Raw genomic sequence first — 11928 nt, 5'->3', positions numbered from 1 at the left:
CTGCCTCAACAATGGATGCATCTGTGAAAGGACATCACTCTCCTTGGGCAGTGGATGCCAGAGGACAATCCCTTAGCTTAGCATTGTTGGGACCAAATAAAGCAAAGAGTCATTTTTTTTTCTCATTTTACTTCTTCACCCATTTGTCATCCAGACTGCCAAATGAAGACCTGTAAAATCCTAGCTCTGCCTTGTGTTTAATGTGTTTTTATTTCATATTTATGTAATCACAAATAGCAAGGAAAGAAGAAATGTGACTGGTTCCCACTACTGCTGTGTGAAGGCTTCTTTTTAAAGGCTGGTGTATTTATGTTCTCTTTTTCCACTCTGAGTTTGACTTTTCCCCTCCTTTTTCAAGGTCTGCTGCATTGGGTGTCCCAAGGAGGGCTGGGTTCCTCAGCAGGGGTCTTAGGAGTTGGTGCTGATTCTGCTTTTTCTGAAGGTGTCTCAAAGTGTGCTACTAAAATGACAGTTTTCTCCACTGGAAAGCTTTCCCTCAATGCCATCAGTGCATGTATGTGTTTTAATCATGTAACCAGACGGACTAAGAAAAGCCAACACCCACAGTAAACTTCTGTTTAGTCGGTGTCTGTGAGAAGTAGGCTGTGTGTTGGAGAGGGAAAGGCCCTGCTGGAGAGTGGCAACAGCACCAGGTGTGAGCTGTGAGGATGATGGGGGGCTCAGAGCAGCCCCAGCTGTGAGCAGTGAGGATGATGGGGGCTCAGAGCAGCCCCAGGTGTGAGCTGTGAGGATGATGGCTCCTGTCTGAGGGAGGCTGTTTTAGGGGTAGAGTTTGCCTCAGCTCCCTTTTGCATGGAGCTGCTGGAGTGGGGGGTTTATGGGAAGCTCCCGGGGTGTCTCATGGAAGGATAGTTAGAGCTTCTCACAGGGTCTGGGGGAACACCTGGATATGCACTTGGATATGTGGAGCATTCCTAAAGGCGGTGCTGAGGGACAAAGCTTTGTGCCGGGAAGCAGCAGCCGAACTGGTGAGCCTGTGTGGATTTGCAGTGGGGACTTTTCTCCTTTCCCTTTTCAATTTCATCTTGGCAATCCCTCCCTGGTGCCCCGAGGAAAAAAGAAACTCAATGAGGGCAAAAGAGGACAAAAGAAACTCAATTTGAGGGAAGCAAGTTCTCTTCCATTATTGTCTGTGTTTGAACAGGTGGGGGGGGTCCCCCTTCACCTGTGGTTTTAAGGGTATTGCTGGAAGGAAAACCTGCCTTTTCCAGGGTGTCAGGGGTAACACAGGGGTGTCAGGGATTCCTGTGTTCTATTTTAAGGGGAAGGGGAAAAATATTATTGTCGTATTATGGGTTCGATTTGAGGCTAGCCCCCCAATTTTTCATCATCCTAAGGTTTAAATTGAGGGGGCAGCCCTGTTGTCCCCCCTTTTAAAGGGTTTGACTTGAGGTAAAACAATCCAACTTTTACCATAATTTTAGGAAAATCCCTTCTTTTCTGCTATTGTAGGGGGTGAAATGGAAGGGGAGAACACTCTTATTTGCCCTTGTTGAAGTGAGGTGAGCCCCCCCCTGCGGCGTCTGTTTCGGGGTTCAACTGCAGGAACCTCCAGCTCTCGCAGCGTTCGCAGGGTTGAAATGGGGCCGTGCTGCCGCATTTGAGGGCGCTGCTTCTGCCCGTGGCCCGACACGGAACGTTCCCGCTCGGGAGCCCTGCTGGCACCGCCCGGGCACTTGCTGAGGCGGACGGGGAATTTGGCGCGGCCGGGCTGCCGCGGGAGCGCCAGAGCCGCGGGCCGTGCGGAGCCTTGCCGGGCCGGCGGCACGGGCGCTGCGCTGGTCCGGCCGCTCTGCGAGCTCCGGGCGCGGGCTCGGAGCCCCCAGGGCCCGGTGCCGGCCCCGCCGGGCAGGGGGGACTGGGCGGCGGTCTCCGGGGCGGCGCCGCCCCTGCGTGCCGACAGAGCCGCTCCGTCCGGGGCCGGGAGCGCGGGGCCGCCGCTCCCGTGGCCTCCCCGGTGTCCCCCGCCCCGCGGAGCGGCGCCAGCCCGGAGCGAGTCCCGGCAAAGGGCGCTGGGGGACACCTGTGGCTTGTCAGCTTCGGAGCGCGCTTGCCAAAGTCACTGGAAGGAGGAGAGGGGAAAAAACGCAGCCCCGACCGCGCAGGGTTTTTGCCTGTGGGCTCTGTTGGTGTTGCTCTGTAAGCGAGCCACAGCTTTAAATAATACCGTCGCACTCTGCCGTGAGACCTCCGGGTCTGTGCTCTATCATTGCTGCGTCCATCCAGCAGCAGAGGCGGAGGGAATTGCGGATGGGGTGCGACGAGGGTCATTTACATGGCGGTATGGTGGTGGTTTCGTTTTTTGTATCGGACTAAAGTTGAATAGTTTTAGAAGAAGAAATGACAGTTTTGGCCAAATTTTTCGTTTTGGCTAATACATGAGACGTTAGGTAAAATACGTAAAAAATTGATTTTTTTTCTGTTCTTGTTTGTGTTCAGCAATATAGTTGAGAGAGAATTTGGGTGAGGATGATAGAGGATATCCTATTATGATATAACTTGATGATGTTTTTCTATATTGTCAGCTAATTGCTCGAATTAATATATTTAAATTGTATGTATATATTTATATATACATACAGGTAAATATATTTAGTGGCAGTGCTCTTTAATAAATAGTGGCATTTATATGTGGTTTTTGCTCAGGTGTTTTTTTTTTTTGGTGGTATATACTGTCCTGTTGTTGAAGGTTGAGTGGGTTTCATTTATTTCTTTTGGTGTTTTAGTTTATGGAGTATTTTTTGGATGGGAATTACAGTATTTTGAGCTGTTTGTTTTTTGTGGTGTATTGTTGAGGTGGTAATTGGTATTTGTTGTGGTATTTTTAAGAAGAGGTGTTATAGATGGTTTTAGATAGTTGAGGTCAGGTGTTTATTTGTTTACTGTATTTTGGTTTTATAGTACTTATTTTAAATGTTTTACTTGAGATTTTTGGAGTTTTGAAATATTTGTTTTGGAGGAAGTTCATGTTTAGAACATATGAGTTTTCAGGTTTTAATGGAATTTTAAAATTTTATTTTTAGTGAGTTTTTTTAGGTTTTATTACAGTTAAATTTTGTGAAGATTTTTGTTACGTTAGTAATAGAAATAGGTTTTGTTTTATATGTTGTGATTAAATTAGTGTGTACTGGTGTTCAGTAAGGTTTTATATTTTGTGGATTTGATTTATTTAGGTTAATGATTTAGTATAGTTTAAAAGACATGGATTTTTTGCTGTTATTTGGTTAGGGGCAAGGTTTTTTCAGCTTTAAGGGTTTTTCTGGCATAGATTTTAGAGGTTCCATTAAGGGGATTGGCCATGGGGTCTTTGTTATTGTATTAGGTAGTGTGGTTATGAGTAATTGGAGGCAGCTTTTTTTTGGTGGAAGTGTTTTTGAGTTTTGTTTTTTTACAAATTTATTTATTTGTGTGCTTAGGGTAGTGGTGTTCCTGCTGCAACTCTAAGCATCCATTCTTGTTTGTGTGTTGTAGAAGGTGCATTGATCTAATGCTGAGACTCCCTCACCAGTTGATCAGCAGACCCGGTTCATCGCTCTCGTGGGAACTTGGGAAGTGGTACAGGGCTCTGTGATGGAGCCTTGACCTTTTCCATTTGAAGGTGTCACCTGGGAGCCTTGAGGAACGGACAAGGAGTTGCTGTAAGTCAGGGAACTAGTGAGGAGAAGCCAGGGTCCACTCAAGTTTCAGCAATGCCAAATCACCTTGTCTCTTCTTAACCCAGGCCATCCCTGGGACAACGGTGTCAGCCTCCGAGCACAGCCAGAGCGTGCGGCCCGAGGAGCTGGGCATTCTCAGGAGAATGGTGAGTAGCAGACTTGTTGGGCTTTGGCCACTGCGCAGTTAAGATCATGCAGTGATGTTTGGTGTTCCTGATTGCAGCTGACCAAGGGACCACAGCCCGGAGACTGCGGGAAATTCCAGCGGGTGAGGCGGCCTTCCTTTGCAGCTGACATGGATTCTCATCCCCGGACATCCCAGGGATAAGTCGAGGGCCAGGACACCAGAGGGATGAAAGAGAGGTACTGGGAGGGCTTTTTGAGGAGCAGCTTTGCAAGCGGGGATGTGCTTGAGGTGGTCCCTTAGGCCACATAAAGCAAAAATCTCACGGTGCTGAGGTACTCAGGGCAGAGTAGTCTTGGTGCGTGTCACTTGTCTGTCGTGCCTTTTGTGTCTTTTGTGCATCTTGTGTCCTTTGCCTTGGTCCTTTGAGGGGCTGATCAGAAACCCGGGTGTCCATCTTTGCACCTCCGACCTCTGTGTTCCTCGGACCAGTGCTGATTCCTTCGAACCCTTGACTCAGGAGCCTGCACGGGCATCAGCAGAGCATTTCTTTTGAGAAGCATCCAGTCAGATGTCTTGTTAAGGCCTTGTTCTGAGCTGTTCCTGACAGCTGTGCATAGCAACAATCCATTTGAACACATTAGGACTTGTAGAAATGCGATGATAGGTAGAGCATTCTGACCGTAGGATTCTCGGGCACCCATCTTTGTGGTGCTTGGAGTAAGTCACCCCATTACCGTTATATTCCTCCAGGGCTCCCTGTGCCTCAGTGGCTCCTGAAATTCTGCATTGCGCAGGATGCCTCCCAGACCCAAGGGGGCACCACTGCCAACTTGGGGTTCTCTGACAGTGCCAAGTGGCTCCTGCAATGTGCCACCAGGAACCTAGATGGGTGAGTTTTGTTTGCCAGGGAAAAGGGCCGGCCTTGGTGTTCAGGGGCCTGTGGCGCGGTGTGGCCGGCTGGCTGCTGAAATTACACATTTCACAGGATGCCTCCCAGACCCAAGCTGGCACCAGTGCCAACTCGGGCTATTTTGGCAGTGCCCAGTGGCTCTGCAACCTGCCATCAGGAACCTGGGTTGGTGAGTTTTGTTTCCCAGGGAAAAGGGCTGGTGTTGGTGTTTAGTCTAATAAATCCCTACTTTATTCTTTAACTCTGTCCAGTCTCTGTTCTAGGTCAGCCTTCACAAGGCATCAATTTATCATGACCCAGATGGGACAGCAGGCATCTGGAAACCCCCTGGACCAGAGTCAGAGGTGCACCCAGCTCTTGCCACCCCACTCGTGCCAGCACTCCTTCGTGGCAGCCAAGAATTCTACCACTGAACCACCAGTGCATCACGAGGCATCCCTGGTATATCCCCTTCCTGTGGCTTCTGCCAGTGAAGTGGGTCAAGGGGTGACAGAAGGAAGAATCCTCCATATTTGCAGGATGTAAAGGTCTTGGCATGAGGTTGCTTCTGGTATTCATCAGGGAAACATCAAATGGCACATGGTTCAGCACTTTGAGTAGGGAGTGCAGGGTGCTGGCCCATCATGCTGGGATTTAGATGACCTTCTGCCATGTGGGAACAAAAATTCTCAGGAGACACTTGATGCTCTTGAAATATATTTTGAACAATGTTTGTGCCTGCTGAAAGTCATCTCCCATTTCGAGTCCCCACAGGGCAAATTTGTTTATCATATCATAAATAATTTCAGTAATTAATTTCACGACTCCTTTTACTGCTTCTTGCCTTGAATTTCAATTTTTGTCTTTGTCTCTCCTGAACAGTCATGGGTTTCCCTGCCTATGAAATTTCAGTATTAAATTTTTTAATGAAATGGGGAGAATTTAAGGATTTGTTTAGCATAAAGTGTAACATCTTTAATAGATAGATCTCAGAAATTACACATTTAGTTACTTTCAACTGTAATTAATAACACTTGTGCTTTTCCCATTAATTTACTTTGATCTCTAAGGTGGCAAATTCTAATCAGGAGTCAGTTTTATTATTTTTGACTCCTGAGGAAAGGACTTAGCTGTGTAAAACCTTCCATTAGCTGTTATATAAACGAATCACATCATGCTTTACAACATGCCATTATTGCTTGACTAGTTCTTGTATTTCATATTTGTCAAGATTTCTGCCATCTTATTCATTGTGTTTCCATTGCAATGCTCAAAGACAGCTCTTCCATTTCTAGCCTAGATTCTTAATTATATTTATGCCTTGAGCCAAAGATAAGCCCATGCTAACAAAGTGTTTGTGTATATCTTGGAAACATAATTAGAATGGTGTTAACCAGGTTCATGTATTACATGTCATACAGGCAAAACCAGCAGCCTTCTTCCCCAGAGCAAGTAATAACCCTTATCTGATTCATTCTCCAAAGAGCTGATCCAAGAGCTATTTGATAACCAGTGAAAGGGATTTTGCTGACAAAAGTAAGTTACAAGTTTCCAATCCAATAAAAAAATATTTATTGTGCATACCTAAAATCAATGGGACAATTCCTCTGTTGTAAACAGGTGTTTGCTGGATTGAGGCTCAAAAGCTAAATATATGCAGTGTGAAAGGTGTGGATTTTGCTATGGCTTGTGTGAATTACACAGGGGAAAAAGATTAATATTTGAATCTTAATGGCCATATTAACTCTGCATTCAAGTGCAGATATACTTACATATTTTGATTGTTCTCGATGGTAACATAAGTATATATTGCTAATAATCTGTAAAATCATGGAAATTCCATCAGTTAAACTCTTTTTTCTGTTTTTGTTGGAAAAAAAAATACTTCAGTGTCTGTGGAGGCTGTGGTGACTCACACTGTGGTTTAGTGTGTAGTTCTGACACATGTACCCACAGTGACTCACACTGTGGTTACAAATGTCACTTGCAGAGAGTTTCTTCTCCAGGCAGCTACAGAAAGGGGTAAGACTTTATGGGAGGTTCTTGCTAAATGCTGCTTCTCCTTTTTAGTTGGAATAAGGCTGATGGATGGCCATGATAAAGTGGAGAGAATGTTCCAATGCACTCATCAAGTTTTCTGTCCATCAAAGACAGAGGAAAAAGAATCAATTGAATGTTATCTGATCATCACCAAGTGGGAATTAGCACATGAGAGAAAAAAGGTCGACCATAATCACATAGCCTACTCTTGGTTTTGGATATTAAATGATGGGGAGATGGCAGAGGGAGAGTAATGTGAGGCAGAGGAGTTTTATATTAATTTTGCCAAAAATAGATAAAATTTAGGCTACTTGGTCTGAAGCATTTACCATTAATGTGGATGGAAGGCCTTAAGAACACATAAAAGTTCTTGTAACATATGTGAGTTTTCCTTTTCTTTGTTTCCTGACTAACGTGCTCATTGTTATCTGCTCTCAACATTTTCAATTTTTTTTTTTTCTTTTAGCTTGCCCCTATCTGTCTTAGGAGTGATTTCAGAACAAGTGGTTGAAGTGTTCCATTGTGTGGAGAAGTGATTCCAAATGTGATGTGACTGTATTCTTTTGGGATGGCTGGCCTTCCTGTTGCTCTTCCTTGTGACAGCCAAAAAGCTAAGAAAGGCTGTCTCCACAACTGAAACAGGTGACAACATTCCTCCACTGTGTTTGACAAGATGTTTTTTGTATTTCCTGCTCCCTCTGAAGGGCTTTTCAATGAAAAGAAATAATTTAACACAAAGGAATATTCAAGCCAATAGAATAACTAGAGGAAGAAAGATGGATTCAGTAATGTTTTGATTTAAATCAGAAAGTGAATTCCTAGTGTATTTTCCAGTACACAATTTTAAATCCAGCTATTATTTTTCTGGCAGAATAGCAGTGGCTTGAAAAAATGTTGATTTTACAGGCATGTATTTTATGTCAGTCCCTCAGTATTTGAAGGGAGAGTGGACAGGTGAGCTGGTTTGCTGGGGGGCTCTGTGGTGATGCAGAGCTCATTCCCTGACCCTCAGCTGTCCAGTGCTGCCCTGTGTGGGGACTGCCTAGCTGCCCAGTGGCAGAGCAAGAACACTTAGCAAGGGCTAAGGTTAAAGCCAAGTAGAGATACAGGAAAAGCACTAAAAATAACCCATTTCTCCAATCAAAATACCTTCAGTGGGTATGATAAATTTTGTTTATTTAGGCATTGTGCTTTTCTGGTGCTGTTAGATTTTTTTGTGTTTAAGACCACAATATATTTAGGGGAACTGGAGTTACTAGAAAAGGCATTACACAAATGTATGACTGCTACCACTGAAATCAATACACTGAGTCATAATCTTAAAGAAGCTGTATAGATATTTATGCTTCTCCATGTTAGGTTCTGAGAGTTCAACTTAAGCAACAGCTGTAAATCTATGGGGCAAAAAAAGATCCTAAGCCTCATAATCCTATAGGATGTATAGGAAACTCATTGACAAAGAAACACAATATTTATGCTAGGTTTTTTTCATTTTTTCCATTCCATCTAACTAAAGAAATTCACATGGTTTGTAATGACTATTTTTAAAAGGTAAAAGTACAATTCTTTCAGTACTAACTAAAACTTGCTAATGTTGCATAAAAAATAGGTTGCTCAAATAGATTGCTCTTTTCTCTGCTTTGTTAAATCTTTGAAATGGAATATATATAGCTATTTTTTTGCATTAAAATGGAGATATATGTTTAGATGTATATATGCTCAATCTGCTGGAACAGCTTTCAAAGAAAATTGTGCCTGTTCTTGTTTAAATATAAAAATTGAATAATGTTTCCTTTTGCTTTGAAGGAATTAGTGCTGCTCCAGTTGTCATAGAAACTGCAAATTAGAGCAGTGTGTTGAAGATAACCATCAGTAGAAATTCTGAATATTGAATAGAGTTTTCTTAAGTTTCTACCTGAATCTGTCAAGTACAGCAGCTGCAGCAGCAATTTGATTGTTACTTAAGGCTTAATGGTAGCAATGGTTAGTACTCTAAGTAAAAGGCTACTCTGCATTTGCTGTCTACCCTCTATCAAATACTGAAATGTGTTTTCTGCCATTGAAACAAATCTCTCTGATTTTTAACAGAGTACAGTTTATGCCTTCCAAACCAGAGAAAGATAGAAGTTGAAGATATTCTTCTACAGTGAGATGAAAACATTTGTTATGATCATATGGCCTTATCTTTATGTCTGAAGTATAGGAATTGGTGTTTAAAATTCTATACTGAGTTATCTACATAGACTCCAAAAATGTACTAGCTGTCTGTAAAATATGTAAACAAGACTATTATCAGATCTGTAGCTCTAAATAATACAATTGCAGATGCTGATGAAGTAATTTGGTATGAAATTAGTAATCATATGATTGTGTGGAATTGTCTGATCTGATTTGCATGCTTGTCAAGAATTTTGCATGTGAATCAAGCTTGGAAAATAATTCATACTTTATCCTATAGCTAATTATTTTAACCTCATTTTTCTTGATCTGCACTTGGCAGAAGTGCAGTATTTCCCTGAAATTAGCAATTTTTCAATAGCAATTACCTATATCAAGGAATAAGGGTCTGATTTTTCAAACTTTTCAATGTATAGCAACTACATCAATACCTGAAAAGTGTTAATTAATTCTAATTGGTCAAACCTCCTTCTTTTTCTCTTTCTCACCTGATTAAAATAATGCTTGGGTGTAGAGTTTTGGTGTGAGAACATGCTTTATAAACAGGCTTTCTGCACGTTTTTAATATGCTCCCCTTGCCTCTAAATCACAGCCTTTGTTGACCTGTAGTCAAAATAATTGATAGTGGGGAGTGGAAGTAAAGATCAGCAGCTTGGTTATTTGCCATAGGAAGTAAATGAAAATTAGTAGGGTGAAAATTAGTACTGGGACAATGTTTTCATGGGTTTAACACCAGAATTTGGCTCCAGGTAAATAATTAGATACCAGTGGGCCTTATGGTATTTTAAGACATCTACTACTGTAGATTGGGCAATTACTGGCATCCAGTGATATTGCAGAAGTCACAATGAATCTATTAATAAGGTACAGGTTTGGCTACTGGGGTTTGCCAGCAAAAGAGGAATCTGAATGAGGCAGTACACTAGCAAAGTGAAGGGAAGTGTGAACAAGGCTTCTCCATATGTATGTTTGCTATTCCCATCAGATTCTTGGGCCAGAACTAAAGGAATGCTAAATATTTTATAAAGGATCACATATCTATTCCCAAAGGCTTGAAATGTGGAAACCAGACAGCCTTTTGGGAGCCTCAGGGCACTACAGGGTCCTTAAAGTTTTGAAAGCAGTTGCAGAAATTTGGATTGCTCTCTGGAACACTGTCAACATTTAGTAACAAAGAAAAGGTCAAAACAGAATTTGGTGGCAGGCAAGTGAGTATCACAATTTTAATTTGATAGTCCATGAAAGGAACACTGTATGATCTTTCCATTTTGGAATTCTGTATTTATTGATTTATATGCCAGAAAGGATATGTATCCCTACAAGCTGTAGGATTTTTAAAAGACAGCAGATACAGTTGCAATAATTTTCCTAATTCACAATGAAAAAGGTTTAATGCTATTCTTATGGTATTTCTCTGCTGGGAGAGGTATTTCAAGGGGAATCAGCATTCAAACAAAATCAACATTTTCTTGATTAAATGCATGGTAGCTTTAAAGAGGAATAAGGATTTTAAAACCCCAAAACTGAAAAAAAGGCAAGTTTTGAAATAGCTTTCTAATCTCAAAGAAGAGAGGAAGGAATTATCCCAGTGAAATCTTCAATTTTGCTGTTGCAGTTCAAAGAGTGAAGAGACCAAACAGCTCTTTACTGTGCATCAAAGGATTGACAGCTTGGAGTTCAGACAGAGCTCTAAGTTCTGATCTAAGAGTAATAAATATGCAAATGATCAGTCTTGAAAAAAAAACCTTATAGAATCCAATCTTTAGCTTATGAAATTGAATGTTTGTTTGAAATGACTGGTGTATTTCAGCTTAATAAGGTGTCACATTGTAAAATTTGTCGAACTCAGACAATGTCAGGCTGCTGCAATCAGAAGATATTTCAGCAAACTCCAAGTTACAAATACATGCTCTTCTTGAGACAAGGAGCCATTTGGAATATCAAACGGAAAAAGAGAGGTCTAAAAGACTGAAAGTGCCACTTAAAGTTTTTCATAGCACATGATATTTTTGGAACAGTGGGTGCCCACAGCTGTGGCCTCACTTATTTCTCTTCACAAGTCCTGCAGGGCACTCCTTCATGTTCTTAACAAGAAAAGAATGGGACTTAGCATTTGCTAAATGCTCTAGAACTGCAAATGGCTTTTCAGATGCTACACTGAGTCACACCAATTCCCTGTAATGTCAAATATTTGTTTATTATTACCTCATTTTTTGCAAGTGGGTTCAGTCACTCTTCAAGGGAGAATGACCTGGCCCAAATCACAGTGAGACAGGTTTAGCAGCTGGTCTGCAGGCCAAACAACTGAGCTAACAGAAGAAGAAATTGATGAAATGTGGATTTATCCATAGCAAGGAAGAAAGCAAGGCTGTTAGCATGGAAACCAATAAAACAGACACAGAAGGGATACTTGCAATTAGAGGATAGGTGCCTTGGTGAGTGGTATACATGGCTTAAGAATTTGTTGTAAACTCTAACCAATTAATTCTTGATGTTAATTGCTTTGTACCAATAAAATACAATAATCTATTGCTTTGTCCAGTTAACATAATGAACTGTTTTGATGTAACTAATGACTTAAGATCATGCTTTGTTAGGGGTATAAAACTTAAGAACAACTTGTAAATAAAAGAGAGGCCGTTGCTGTGGCTGCACAAGTGTGTGTGTTTGTCCTGTGTCCATCTCTACAGCAACAAGCAGAGCACCAATTTCTAACTCACCTTTGCTAGGATGATGCTCAGAGCTATATAAAATGGGGATGTCTTTTATACTATAAAAATCTTGTGCAAAATAACATAGAAACTTACTTTATTTTAAGGTAAGTGTAAAAGGCAAATTATCTGATGCCAGTCATCCATAACTAAATGTGGTGGGTTTTGCTTTTGAGTATAAATGGTTCTATTTTTGAAGAAACATGTCATGTATTTAGAAAATATCTCCAAGCATTTTATTGTCATAGCTGTTTAGCTTAAAAATAGGTGTTTCCTTACCAGATTTTATCAACTCTCCAGGCTGCA

General features: G+C 41.7%; 2 long non-coding RNA genes across 3 annotated transcripts; both read left to right on the top strand.

The window, feature by feature from the left end:
- Nucleotides 1-2407: 2407 nt before the first annotated feature.
- On the top strand, nucleotides 2408-4030 carry LOC311155047. Its single transcript, XR_014616245.1, has 3 exons — nucleotides 2408-3659; nucleotides 3743-3823; nucleotides 3901-4030. It is a non-coding gene; the product is annotated as an uncharacterized lncRNA (long non-coding RNA).
- A 564-nt stretch (nucleotides 4031-4594) lies between these two features.
- Nucleotides 4595-11648, top strand: LOC311155046. 2 transcript variants are annotated; one of them, XR_014616243.1, is made up of 6 exons: nucleotides 4595-4693; nucleotides 4790-4883; nucleotides 4978-5155; nucleotides 6115-6229; nucleotides 7200-7375; nucleotides 8822-11648. It is a non-coding gene; the product is annotated as an uncharacterized lncRNA (long non-coding RNA). The 2 variants fall into 2 exon arrangements; XR_014616244.1 differs by having other exon boundaries at nucleotides 4603-5155.
- The last annotated feature ends 280 nt before the right edge of the window (nucleotides 11649-11928 follow it).

Source organism: Fringilla coelebs (genome assembly GCF_963513975.1).
Source record: "Fringilla coelebs genome assembly, chromosome: 6".
NCBI classification, from domain to species: Eukaryota; Metazoa; Chordata; class Aves; order Passeriformes; family Fringillidae; genus Fringilla; species Fringilla coelebs.
The sequence above is the reverse complement of the archived record's forward strand: the minus strand, read 5'-3'. Positions and strand labels throughout refer to the sequence as shown.